Genomic DNA, 9908 nt, shown 5'->3' with positions numbered 1-9908 from the left:
GCTATCTCCCATCTATTTTTTTTTTTTTTTTTAGTTATTCACTAGAGCAATTATGATCTGGAAGTTGATCCGGGGCAAGTGTTCGGATCTATTATGACATAGCCATGAGGCGCTCAACGGACCTTTTTAATCTTATAAAACCCCTTTCGGGGTTTTGAATTGACACAAATTCAATTTTTTTGTAGAACCGAATGTATTCACATATCTCCATTAGAAGTTCCTAAATGGAACTACTTTATGTCTTACATAGAACATCTTTTTTTATATAAAATACATTCTCTAATTCTAATGTATCTCTGTATCGTTTACCCCTACAAAATACCAAAAAAAATTGAAGGATCTTAGATTAGAAGGGATATAATGAAATTCCTTGATTGGTTCTTCACTGAGAAATTATCCCTTTGATTTGCCTGATGCGGACAACAAAGAATTATAACAAATATAAAAATATCCAAATTTCTAACTAATACTAGCTAAATATAATAGCTATATATTTATACAAAATATAAAAAATTCATTTATATTTGAAAATATTTATCAAAAGAAAAGTTTAATAATAGCATAGCAGTTAATATTTAAAATAAAGAAATAAAAAAAAATAAAGAAAAAAAAAAAAATAGAGTTTTCTTATTTGAAACGCCTTGTGATCTTCAACCAATTTTGGGCTTCAATATAATTACCGGGAGTAAGCGCTATAGCTTGTTTCCAATACTCAGCGGCTTGATTGAACCAAGCCTCCGCAATTTCAGAATCTCCCTGTCGAATGGCCTGTTCTCCCCGGTCGGAATAGGCAGGTAAATTCCTTCCCTTAGAACCGTACTTGAGAGTTTCCTACCTCATACGGCTCAACAGTCAATTCTTTTGCTGTCCCATATTTAAAAAAATTTATCATATCTAATCTAATTGAATGAAATTTTTCATAGATCTAGCCCATTTTTTTTTCTCGAGTTAAGCAAAAGCGGTTAATTATATAAGTTTCAAACTTCAATTTTGCTGAATAATTAAATAAGTTTTATCTTTTCTCCCACTTCAGAAGAATAAAGCATAGGCATTCCACCCACTATCGTTACAATTTTCTGAAAGATAACTATCTCGGTTTCATCTAGAAATTTATATAGAATCCTTGAAAAAGACTTTCCTTCATAAGAAAGAAAAGACTTACTGTCTTTGGGATCTGATGCTACACCGCTGCTCAATATTGTAGGGGATCCACCCTATTACATAAGTGGATTCCTTCATTTTGATCTTATATCATGATATAAGTAAGCAGTTTTTATTGTATCGGCCAAAAACCTGACTAATTGATCTTTACGGTGCTTCTTCTATCAATTAGATCCTTTATCCATAGAATAAAGTATCTAGGCATACCTATTTCTTCATATTTCTGCTTCTATGAAGTTTCTTTCTTTGCTACAGCTGATACAAATCGTTAGTTTGGACAATACATATGTAGAAAGCCTATTTTTTTTAGTATTTATTAGCGAATTTTCTCTTTTTTTTCTTTCTATAGTGGAGATAGTCGCACGTAATGACAGATCACAGCCATATTATTAAAAGCTTGTGGTAAGAACGGGTTTCGTTCTAGTGCCCGAAAATAATATTCCAAAGCTTTTGTATGTTCTCCGTTCCTTGTGTGGATAAGACCTATGTTATAGAGTATATAACTTCGATCATAGGGATCGATTTCTAGTCGCATAGCTTCATAATAATTCTGTAGAGCTTCCGCATAATTTCCTTCGGATTGAGCCGACATCCGTTACGGTCGTTCGTTATTCCATTGAAAGAATCTCCGTTCCAGAACCGTACGTGAGATTTTCATCTCATACGGCTCCCCCTTTATCTGATGCGCATAATGAGATGAGAATAATACATGAAATCAAAAAACATTGAAATACTCTCATTATGAACTCATGGGACTAGCGTTTTTACAAAAAATCTCTAGCCAACCTTCCTGTAAAAGATCTTTTCTTAACATCAAGCATGGTTTACTAGATAAAAATAAAAATGGTAACTCTAACAATTTCTTTGTCCTCAACGCCTCTAAATTTCCAGGAATTAGTCACTTCAACAGTCTTCGATGGTTATACAGGTATCCAAAATACAAACGAGATGGATGTTTGTTGTCCCAACCATTTTTCTAAGTTCCGATCCCGATAAGGAAAAGGTATAATTTATAACAAAGTTTTCGTGTTGTTGATTCCTAGGTGTAGTGCTTCTTCCCCTCTGCTACCTATTTTTACTAGTGAATATTTTTACTAGTGGAGTAGGGTTGACTTAATCCATAGGTTACACCTTTCGCTTAATACTAGAATCGACAATTCTAGCATCTAAGGTTACATTAATCGGGGATACACGACAGAAGGAATTTTTTGATTTTCAAATTGCACCTCCAAGAAGCGTAGATTTATTTCAATTATTGTTTTCTTTCTATCCCGAATACTGTGTCTTTCTACTAAGACGGAGAGCGGTAAAGAAAATTGAAAAAAAAAAAAATCAAATCGCACCATCTCTGTAATAGGTGAATGCCTCTTTTTCCCCGGAAGTTGTCGGAATTATTCGTAATAAGATATTGGCTACAATTGAAAAGGTCTTATCGATAAAATTTCCATTTATCCCACCAGATCTAGGCATCGGTAACAACCCCATTCTATAATTTCTTTTAATTACCTCTCGTGAGAAAATGATCCCACAAACAAAGGAATTGCATAGTACGAAATAACATAAAAACGGATTCATTAAAAAATCCCACTCGATATTAAAATTGTTTCTTTTTGATTTCACAGGAATCAATAAAAGAGAAGAAATATTTCAATCCGTTAAATTTCATCCAAATGTAGTAGGATCAGAATGAAGAGAACTATTCTGATTTCAGCGAAGTTGAAGAAAAAAAGAATTTTATTTATCTGACTGGGGTAATTCTAGAAGTTTTTTGATTGAATTATGATACAAAAAAGAGCAAAAAGAATCGAATAATCATTCTATGATTCATAACTTGTGACTAGATATATGTATGGGATAAACAGTTGTTGGGTGAAAAATCGAAAACTGTAAAAGTCGAATTTTTAGAAAAAAGGAATCATAGTTTAAAAAACTAAATAGAATCATGAGCTAAAAGTATCCATTAAACATAGTTTAAAAAAAAATTATTTGTATAGTTAGAATTGGTTGGACGTGCCTATCAAAAAAAAAATTGAATATTAATGACTCACTATTAACTCGGTTTCTGGGCCATAATCATTCTGTAGGAGAGATGGCCGAGTGGTTGAAGGCGTAGCATTGGAACTGCTATGTAGGCTTTTGTTTACCGAGGGTTCGAATCCCTCTCTTTCCGTACTAATTCAACAATGTTACTGACCACAATGTATCAAATCAAATAACAATCGATACTATTATTCCAACGGTTAGACTTTATGGATTCTTTATTTCGAATTTTTGTGGTACGGAAACGAAAAGACTGGAAAGAATGCACAAGAGATGAAAATCCCCCTACCGATCAATGATAGATGAATGATAGAAAAATTTCCGGATCAAAACCTTACTTTCCTTCGGTCTCTTTACTTAGACTTCGGCGAAGGGGAGGACGAAATTGTCCGAACCTTGTTTTTTAGTTAGGTTTAAGTCTGACGAGAATAATATTCTACAACGAGCAATTCATTTATTTTTAAACTGACCCATTTACTATCTATTATTTGATTGACTAATCCTTTATATTGCAATGGCTGAAGAGTCAAATGTTTTGGCAATTCCTGAGGGGGGGATGAATCAAGATAATTTTGAATCAGTGTTCTCGATTTTTTTTCATCTTTTGCTGTAATAATATCTCGGGGTTTGCACCGATAACTTGGTATATCCACTATAGAACCATTAACTAAAATATGTCTATGATTAACTAATTGTCGGGCTTGAGGAATAGTCGAAGCCATACCCAATCGAAAAAGGATGTTATCCAAACGCATTTCAAGTAATTGTAGTAAAACTTGACCCGTTGATCCTTTGGCTTTTCCGGCGATACGAACGTATTTAAGTAATTGTCGTTCTGTAAGACCATAATGAAAACGCAATTTTTGTTTTTCTTCTAAACGAATACGATATTGAGATTTTTTACCGGAACGCGATTGGTTTTTAAGATCGTTTCCGGTTTTGGGCCTTTTACTAGTTAGTCCCGGTAAAGCCCCCAGACGGCGTATTTTTTTGAAACGAGGCCCTCTGTAACGCGACATAAAGACTCCTTATTTTATTTTATTTAAATTTCATAAACATTTTATTTTATTTAAATTTCATAAACTTAAATGAAAACTAAATGATAAATATTATAAATGAAGTGAAATCCAGTAAAGTATTGTACTACAAAACAAAGAATAATTAGATAACTTGGATCAATATCCGGATCCTATTGTATATGTAAATGATATAAAAAAGTAAGAGTTCCTTTCTTGATTTGTTCTACAGAAATAGAACCCCTCCTTTAGTCATAAAGGTAAGTAAGTTCCTACGACATCATAGATCGGTGACCTTTGAAAAAGGGTAAGAAGTCGTTTCTTTATTTATTTGATTTATCAATTATGTCAAAAATAAAATCAATAGAGAAAAGCCGGCTATCGGAATCGAACCGATGACCATCGCATTACAAATGCGATGCTCTAACCTCTGAGCTAAGCGGGCTCACATAACAGAAATGTTACATGCATAGTAATTTACTAAATTACTGGGATCTTAGCTATTCCTAATTAATATGAATATAGAATCTAATTTCATTTCAAATAAATATTCAATATTGGAATTGTTCTATTATAGAACATAATAATTAATATAACGATTAATAGAATATAGCGATAGAAAATTTTGATCTATTTATCAATGGATGTGTATCAATAATTAATGTGTTAATCTTAATTGCATTTAATGCAATTGAGATGATAATGAAGCGTTTCTATGTTTTCATTCTGAAAGGTGGAAGATAAGACGAACAAGGGAATCGACCGTTTAAGTATTAAATTTTTTACTAAAAAAATAATAGAAAGAGGGGCAAATATATATGTTCATATATCTATCTATATTGATATATATTGAATTGCAGATACAGAAATGATAGAATCATTTTGGATCGGAACAAATATGGGTCTCCGATAGAGAAGAGAGAGATGAAAGAAGATAGACAAGAAATCCAATAGGAGGAAACACTTTTCAATAGAGGAATCGGTATTCTAATGACTTGAGTGGTTCCAGTATAATACAAATGAAAGAAAACGGGGAAGGACATCATAATGCGATACTAATCTTAAAAGAGGGGGATATGGCGAAATCGGTAGACGCTACGGACTTAATTAGATTGAGCCTTGGTATGGAAACCTACTAAGTGATAACTTTCAAATTCAGAGAAACCCTGGAATTAAAAATGGGCAATCCTGAGCCAAATCCTTTTTTCCGAAAAAAAAGGGTAGGTGCAGAGACTCAATGGAAGCTGTTCTAACAAATGGAGTTGACGACGTTGCGTTAGTAAAGGAATGAATCCTTCCATCGAAACTCCAGAAACGATGAAAGATAAACGTATTACGTACTGAAATACTATATTGATTAATGACAACTCGAATCTCTATTTTTTATATTTCTATAATTTTTTATATTTATATTTATATATATATATAAAATTATATATAAAAATGAACGAATTGTTATGAATCGATTCCAAGATCTACAAGTTGAAAAAATAATCGAATATTCATTGATCAAATCATTTACTCCATCATAGTCTGATAGATCTTTTGAAGAATTGATTAATCAGATCGAATAGAATAAAGATAGAGTCCCATTCTACATGTCAATAACGACAAAAATGAAATTTATAGTAAGAGGAAAATCCGTCGACTTTTAAAATCGTGAGGGTTCAAGTCCCTCTATCCCCAAAACCCTAAAAAGGCCCGTTGGCCTCTTTAATTATTTATCCGTTCATTAGCAATTCAGACTTTGTTATGTTTCTCATTCATTCGACTCTTTCACAAGCGTATTTGAGCGGAAATTTGATTTCTTATCACAAGGCTTGTGGTATATATTCTATATGATAGACGTACAAACGAACATCCTTGCGCAAGTAATCTGTGAAATTTGAATGATTAACTGTCTACTGTACTGAAACTTCGAAAGGCTTATCCAAGCCCTGAAATTTCGTATATCTTCAAAAAGAAGACTTTGGAATACCTTTTTTCTTATTTACAATTGACATAGACCAAAGTCATCTATTAAAATAAGGATAATGTGTCGGAAATGGCCGGGATAGCTCAGTTGGTAGAGCAGAGGACTGAAAATCCTCGTGTCACCAGTTCAAATCTGGTTCTTGGCACATCATGAATTTGTATGAGTATCTATTCTACGGATTCATTAATAATATAGATCATGAAAAATACTGATACATGATGATGTCTGGAAATCTACCCTTTAACTAAACTATATATATTTTTTACTCTATTTATAGATGTCGAAAATAGACAAGTAAAGATAAAGAGGATATTTATAGAAATATGTAAAGGATGTATATAGATATGTAAAAGAAAAGAATTTTCTTTTGTTTCCTCTTCTTTTTTATTTGTTCATACTCTGTCTCCTGGCGTTCAATTCCTATTTTATACATATTTGAAAGTTTCAATTAGTTCCTTATAAGACCCAAAAGTCTAGTCTAGGGGAGTTGAAAGGCGGGAATGGCCAAGATTCATCTCAGATACAGTACAAATAGAATCCGATTCTCTTTTCATATTATATTTCTTCATTTCACCCTATGTGACTTTTTAAAGCACATCTATAAGTCATATGCGTGATACATAGTTCATAATGCAGAACTCATTTAGTTCATCCTATTAGCTTGTGGCTCATCCAAAATAAGTATCTTACAAATTGGATAATCTCACCAAATCTCTAATTGTATTTTTTTTAATCAATAATAATAAGATGAATGAGACTTCAATTACTATGCTATATCTATAAGAGAACGTAAAAATGTATTTGAATATCTTGAGTTGTCGAAGTGAAGATTAGTTTCGTATTATTTAATGAGCATCTTGTATTTCATAAAAATTGGGGGCAATATAATCCTTACGTAAGGGCCATCCTACCCAACTTTCAGGCATTAAGATACGCTTTAGACGTGGATGATTATCATAAGAAATTCCCAACATATCATAAGATTCCCTTTCTGGAAAATCCGCACTTTTCCAAACCCAGAAAACAGACGGAATTTTAGGATTTATCCTTGCGGCAAATACTTTTATGCATACCTCTTCCGGTTGATCTATACCATACTCGATTCTCGTAAGATGATACACACTAGCTAACAGTCCGCCTGGTGCTACATCATAAGCACATTGGGAACGTAGATAATTGTAACCATATACATATAAAATGACTGCAATGGAATGCCATTCCTCGGGCTTTATTTGTAAAGTCTCTATTCCTTGGTAATCGAAACCCAAAGATCTATGAACCAGTCCATGTTTGACTAGCCAAGAAGACAAATTACCCTGCATCTTCTCCCCCCCCCATTTTTTTATTTTTATTTGTATAAGTATTTCCCATTTACAATGAAAAATTGATGAAGATTCACTCGTTCTTTGCTTTGTTATTCTGTACAAAAAAAGTATACGGCCTAATTTACTAATTCGTAGGAAGAGACTGCACTTTTGTATTTGAAAAAAGTTTCAGGAGGGATGATCTCTGAAGTAGATGATGGTTGATAGAGTAATCCTTGATCGTAATTTCCAGTATTAGTACTTGGGCCAACATGAAATTTGTGATTGGTAGTAAAACACCGATTTTCCTCTTGAGACTTAATTCGATCTTCATAGATTTCTCGAGATATTTTCTTACGAAGTTTTGTTATAGCATCTATAACAGCCTCGGGTTTAGGCGGACAACCCGGCAAATACACATCGACAGGAATTAACTTATCGACTCCCCGAACAGTACTATAAGAATCGGTACTGAACATCCCTCCTGTAATTGTACATGCTCCCATAGCAATAACATATTTTGGTTCAGGCATTTGCTCATATAATCTTACTAAAGAAGGAGCCATTTTCATTGTTACCGTACCCGCTGTTAAAATTAAGTCTGCCTGTCTAGGACTAGATCTTGGTACCAGTCCATAACGATCAAAGTCGAATCGTGAACCTATTAATGAAGCGAATTCAATGAAGCAACAACTGGTACCATAGAGAAGCGGCCATAAACTGGAGAGTCTTGACCAATTTGAAAGATCATTTGATGTAGTTGAAATAACTGAAGTTTGGGTTGTTCGATCAAGTAAGGGAAACTCGATGGAATTCATAACTGTCTCAATGTTTTTTTTAATTGTCTGAATATTCAAAAACTAAGACCATTCCAATGCTCCTTTTCGCCATGCATAAACTAAACCGACAATTAGGATAAGCACGAAAATTAAAGCTTCTATAAAGACGGATACCCCTAATACATCAAAACTCATTGCCCACGGATAAAGAAAAACTGTTTCAACATCAAAAACAACAAAAACTAGAGCAAACATATAATAACGGATTCTAAATTGTACCCAAGCATCGCCCATTGGTTCTATTCCCGATTCATAACTCGAAAGTTTCTCTGGCTCTTTGCTAAGAGGGGCTAAAACTCCAGAAATTAGAAATGCCAAAATAGGAATAAGACTTGATATTATTAGAAATACCCAGAAAATATCATATTCGTAAAGCAGAAACATAAACGTACTCCTATCAATGTGGAAAATATACCGGATTAGTCGATCGGTACATGTCTCGTTTGAAGATTCATCCACTATAATCCTATTTATATAATATCTATTATATCCATAATAAATATATATTAAATATTATATATTTATATAGAGAGGATACATATAGTCGGAATTTCCATTTAGGAACTTTTAGTGATTGAAGAAGGAAAGAGAAGACGACTACTTTAGTTTTGTGCTTTACTAGATAAGGTATACCAACAGAAAAGCCTATTTGAGAATGTTTACAATGAAAGTTACCAAAGATCTTCGTTTCTCAAACTCTAGCTTGTCCACAAATAAAATACAGTAAGTCGTTCCTAGATCCATGTGATTTACTAGTGCATTCGATTTGCATTGGGTTATGGTGGAGTTTTTAACCGGTTTCATGTCATGATTTTGACTCCAAAAATTTACTAGAATTGGGTAGGTATCCCAAAGAAAAGAAGTATTACTAATTTCTTGATTTTGTATGGGAAAATAGGAAAATTTTCATATGTAATTCATCTACAAAGATAAGACATTAATGATGAACCAAATCAAGTGGCCAATTACAAACAATACAAACAATAATGAGGAAAGGAAAACGATTCTATTTTTGAATTATTAATAATATAGGGCTATACGGACTCGAACCGTAGACCTTCTCGGTAAAACAGATCAAACTTATTATTATCAAAATGATTTGAACTGTTTCAAAGACCCAACATGCATTTTTTTGCATTGGGCTCTTTCATTAACTGTTATAAATAAGTTAGTCTACCATATTTTTTCTTGACAGAAAGAAAGGGAGATGGTTCCATGTGCTCTGATTCATTATTTTGATTCGAATCTCGGAGCACTACCAAAGTTTTTCAAAGAAGGGGTTATCCTGACGTAGGTATGCTTCTGACCTAGATCAACTTAAGTTAAATGGAATCTCTATCGTCCTGCTTCTGCTTAAAGAATAAAATATGAAACTTCATACACCTTAAAGTTGTTCATAAGATAGGACGAAAGATCATTTTTTTTGAGGTCCTGATACTCATTATGCCTAGCATTGAATAGACTGGGTATTCACCTTATCAATATCTCAAATCAATGATGGATTTTTTTAGTGCCTAAATGGGGCACTCGATTCGGACCGAACTTTTTGTCAGGCTACTGTTCTCTTGTTTTG

At 33.2% G+C, this 9908-nt stretch overlaps 3 non-coding genes across 3 annotated transcripts; 2 read left to right on the top strand and 1 right to left on the bottom strand.

The window, feature by feature from the left end:
• Positions 1-3244: 3244 nt before the first annotated feature.
• TRNAS-GGA (transfer RNA serine (anticodon GGA)) lies at positions 3245-3331 on the top strand. Its single transcript has one exon. It is a non-coding gene; the product is annotated as a tRNA-Ser (tRNA).
• Positions 3332-4589: 1258 nt separating this feature from the next.
• On the bottom strand, positions 4590-4662 carry TRNAT-UGU (transfer RNA threonine (anticodon UGU)). The gene has a single exon. It is a non-coding gene; the product is annotated as a tRNA-Thr (tRNA).
• Positions 4663-6264: 1602 nt separating this feature from the next.
• On the top strand, positions 6265-6337 carry TRNAF-GAA (transfer RNA phenylalanine (anticodon GAA)). Its single transcript has one exon. It is a non-coding gene; the product is annotated as a tRNA-Phe (tRNA).
• Positions 6338-9908: the final 3571 nt, after the last annotated feature.

This window comes from Cucumis melo, unplaced genomic scaffold (genome assembly GCF_025177605.1).
Source record: "Cucumis melo cultivar AY unplaced genomic scaffold, USDA_Cmelo_AY_1.0 utg001553l, whole genome shotgun sequence".
NCBI classification, from domain to species: domain Eukaryota; kingdom Viridiplantae; phylum Streptophyta; class Magnoliopsida; order Cucurbitales; family Cucurbitaceae; genus Cucumis; species Cucumis melo.
The sequence above is the reverse complement of the archived record's forward strand: the minus strand, read 5'-3'. Positions and strand labels throughout refer to the sequence as shown.